Below are 4,612 nucleotides of genomic sequence, written 5' to 3'. Positions count from 1 at the left end.
AGGACCAGTGACTGGGCTCTGGGTCTGCAGCATCATAAGCCCCAAGCGTTCAAACGCCATGAGTCAGGGTCTCCAAAATCATAAGATTGGCCTAAAAATCCTGAGTTGTAGATTTTAAATCCACACACTTTGGGTTCATTTTCTCTGCTTTTAGATGTCTGAGCCCTTGCAAGTGGGTGTCACATTTTCGAGCATTTGTGCACAATCGTAAGGGCTAGAAATGAAATGCAAACTGAGAGTCTTGAAAAAAATCACGGGACTCCAGGAGCTGGGTCTTTAAGCGAAACACCCAAGCTCTGGTGGGTTGGGGCTGGCCTGGAGCAGGGAGTCCCCATTTGGCTTCAGGGGACTGGGGACATGTGGTTTTGGTGGCCAGGGTGGGCACTGACTGGCAGGGGCTGGGACCTGGAGCTCCCCGGCTCACTGGGTTGAGATCCAGCAAACTCCCCTTCTCCCACCCGCCATTCTCCTCAGGGGCAACGGCTCCCTTCGAACTCCTCCCGCCAAAACACCTCCTCCACTGTGATTGGCCGGAGCGTCTGGCCAATGAAAGGGCTGTTACTGGGCTCGGCGGGGAGGAGGAGCCACGTCCCTTCCCGGGGAAGGTTCCATCGGAGGCGTGGCGCGCGTGCAGGCGCTAGGGAGGGGCTCGTGCTGAGTCTTGCAGGAGCTGGAGTTTGCAGCAGCAGCAGTAGCAGTAAAGGAGGGCTGCAGAGAGGGGTCGGTGGGCACCGTTCAGGAGGCAGATGATTGGGGTGCAGGGAATAGAGCATGTCTCAGTCGGGGGAGGGAAATGGAGCCCCCCCTTAGTGGGGGGGAATGGTGGGGGAAGGGAGCCCCCCCCCTTAGTGTGTGAGGGGGGAAATGGAGCTCTGCTTAGTATGTGTGTGAGGGGCTGACTATGGGAGAATGGAGTCCTCTCTTGTGTATGAGAGGCAGCTGTGGGGGGAATTGAGCTCCCTTAGTGGGGGGGAGCGCAATAATGAAGAGGGAATAGACCCCCTTCAATGCAGGAGCTGGGTGGTGTACTGGAATGGAGAAGGAATGTGGATCTTTTTGGAGTAGCAGGGAATGGTTGTGAGGGGAAGCCCCTTGCATGGGTTGCAACTCTCTGAGCAATGTGTTGTGTATTAGGAGAGGGGAGGAAGGGGTCTGTGGCCAAAAGAATGTCGGGATCCTTTTGCCTCTTATGCTGAGACGTCCATGTTTCTTATCTGTGTCTTGGCAGCACCTGTCCCGTCTCTGGCTGGCTCCCATCCTCAATGCTGCCACCACACCCGGGTGGCTCTTAAGATTCCTAGTGTTTGGCAGCCCCCAGCTTTCCAACATCCCTGTGCACACTCCATTAACCTAAATAACAGGTACCCCATTACTGTTGCTCCCTTCCTCAGCAGCAGAAAGGGGGTGGGGATCTGGGTGGGGCAATTTATCCCCGAAAGAAAACAAGCAGGGGTTGGTGGTAACAAACCAGTGTCTAATTACATCTCAGCACTGAAGGTGTCTTGACACTAAAATGTGAGGGGAGCTTAGGATGAGTTAGAGATTTGCTCCAATTACAGACATGGGGGTAGCTGCACTGGTAAAGCCATGAGAGGAAGGATGCTCTAGTGGTTAGGACACTCAGGAGACCCAGGTTGAATTCCCTGCTTAGCCACAACCCCCCTGTATGACCTTGGGCAAGTGACTTAGGCTTTGTTTACACTACAAGCGATACCGCAGCACAGCTGCGCCGCTGTAGTGTAGATGCTTACTACAGCAACAGAAGGGGTTTTTTCATCACTGTAGTACATCGGTAGGCAACCTATGGCACGCGTGCCAAAGGCGGCACGTGAGCTGATTTTTGGTGGCGCTCACGCTGCCCGGGTCCTGGCCACCGGTCCAGGGGGCTCTGCATTTTAATTTAATTTTAAATGAAGCTTCTTAAACATTTTAAAAACCTTATTTACTTTACATACAACAATAGTTTAGTTTTCTATTATAGACTTATAGAAAGAGACCTTCTAAAAACGTTAAAATATATTACTGGCACGTGAAACCTTCAATTAGAGTGAATAAATGAAGACTAGGCACACCACTTCTGAAAGGTTGCCGACCCCTGCTGTAGTAAATGCACTTCCTCAAGAGGCGGTAGGTAGGTTGATGGAAAAATTCTTAAATTGGTTTAACTATATCTCAGGGGTGTGAATTTTTTATATCTCTGAGCGACATAGCTAGGTCTACCTAAGTTTTTAGGTGTAGCCTCAGCCTCATTTTTGCCTCCGTTTCCCATCTGTACAATGGGATAACCTCACAGGTATATTGGGAGGCTAAATACAATAAAGATTGTGAAGCAATCAGATATTGCTGCGATGGGCGCCGTGTGACTACTAGGGATAGATAGTTTGTATGGGTAGAGCTTATCACTGTTTTGAAACCAGGGAAAGCTGAACCAGCAAAAATGGATGCTTATGGATGGTTCGCCCTGCCTACAATATCTATCTATCCAGGGCTTGTCTATGTGGGAAAGTCTTGCCAGTTATACTGATACAGTTCTATTGATGATGTGTAGACTCTTATTCCTATATAAAAGTGACTTTTTTTTTTTTTGTTTAAGCAGGAACACCTTCCTGAACAACATAAGCTAAACTGAACAAAGGCCACCCTCGCCCCAGAATAAGCCATTGTCCACACACAAAAGTATCCGTTTAACACTACTGGTATAGTTAAAGCGATACAGACCACTTGTGTGGCTGCATTTATGCCTAGTGGAGAGATCACTGGACTGAAACTTGCGAAATCTGGGTTCTATTCCTGGTTCTGCCACTAGCCTGCTGGGTGACCTTGTCCAAGTCGCTTCACCTCTCCGTGTCTCAGTTTCCCCATCTGTAAAATGGGGTTAATGATACTGACCTCCTTTGAGATCTACTGACAAAAAGCCCTGTATAAGACTATCTATTAGTATACTAGTATAAAAGTGCTTATAGCTATTCCTGTATGGGAAAGGGAATAAGCTATGCAGGGAGAACTCCATCCATGCTAGGTATTGTCTCGGTATAACGCTGCCAGTTAAAAAAAACCCACACCCCTGCCATGTACAAAAACTGTAGAGCAGCCCTTAAAGTGTCCATGTGTGCATCAGTTGTAATTATATAATTGGTATAACTATGCTGGTTTAAATTCACACCTTAGGATACAGCAGAAAACTTTCCCTTGTAGTCAAGGCCTTAGTTAATTACACAGACTCCGTCACTCTAGTATCTGAGCACCTTTAATGTATTTGTTCTCACCACACCCATGTGAAGCTGGGCAGCGCAGTTGTCCCCATTGTATCGATGGGGAACTGATGCACAGAAAAGCTAAGTGATTTACCCAAGGTCACACCAGGTGTCTGTGGTAAAGCAGGGAATTGAACTGGGTCTCCTCTGTCCTCGTGCCCTAGGCTGTATCTGCACTGTTGGTCAAGCAGTGGTGGCAGCAGCAGGGACATTATTGTAGACCTGCTTGCGTTTTTACCCCTGAGTCATCTGACTTACTTCAGAACAGAGTCATGATGGTGGCTGACCTTAGTGCTCCCACCATTGCTAGGGCCGGTGGAGCAGCGGTGGCGTTAGACAAATGGTGGGAGAATTGCCTGCAATTCGGAGTGTAGATGAGGCCATATAGGGAAAGGTCCATATCCTACTTGCCAGTCTCTTGAGACAATTGAGCATTGCAATGGTGGAGCCATTCTCCCTGTCCCGTTCCCTGATGCTCTGAAGCCAGCTGTTCCCTGCCCCAACCTGGGGCTGGTTTGGAATCCGCTCTAGAGAGGAAGTTCTCTATCCCATTCGCTAATTCCCCAAGCCAAGTCATCCACTTCCTCACCGAAGGGGGGTGAGAGACTCCACGTGGCAGTCTGTGAGCTATCCAGTTCCCCCAACCCTGAGCCGGATTGGAACCAGTGCCCATTGGTGACTGACTCCCTATCTGTTTCCCCAATCCCCTGAGCTGGCTGGGTGGGGGCCAGTGACCCAGAGGTGACAGGCTGTGTACTGAATTATGGAAAAAATATATTTCGGTACCATTCAATACTCTTTTCTGTGAGAGTCTCTGCTCCGTGCCCCCTGCTAGTTAAATATATCAACACTACCTCAGGGAAAGTAGCACATGGATAATACATAGATCCCAAGGCTAGCAGGGACCATTGTGATAATCTGGTCTGAGCTCCTGTATAACACAGGCCAGAGAATTTCCCTGAATTAATTCCTGTTTGAACCAAAACAGATCTTTTAGAAAAACATCCCATCTTGAATGAAAAATTGCCAGTGGTAGAGAATCCATCACAAGGCGTAGTAAGTTGTACCAATGGTTAATTACCCTCACTGTTAAAATTGTCCACCTTATTTCCAGTCTGAATTTGGCTAGCGTCAACTTCCAGCCATTGGAACTTATCAGATCTTTGTCTGCTAGATTGAAGAGCCCTCAATTATCAGATTTTTGGTCCCCAGGTAGTTCTCATAACCTGTGATCAAATCACCCTTAAACCTTCTCTTTGTTAAGATAAATAGATTTTGCTCCTTGAGTCATTCACTCTAAGGTGTATTTTTCCAATCCCTTAATCATCCTTGTGGCTCTTCACTGACTCCCTCCCAAT

Source organism: Terrapene carolina, unplaced genomic scaffold (genome assembly GCF_002925995.2).
Source record: "Terrapene carolina triunguis isolate 2854851 unplaced genomic scaffold, T_m_triunguis-2.0 Scaffold926, whole genome shotgun sequence".
In the NCBI taxonomy this organism is placed as follows: domain Eukaryota; kingdom Metazoa; phylum Chordata; order Testudines; family Emydidae; genus Terrapene; species Terrapene triunguis.
The sequence above is the reverse complement of the archived record's forward strand: the minus strand, read 5'-3'. Positions refer to the sequence as shown.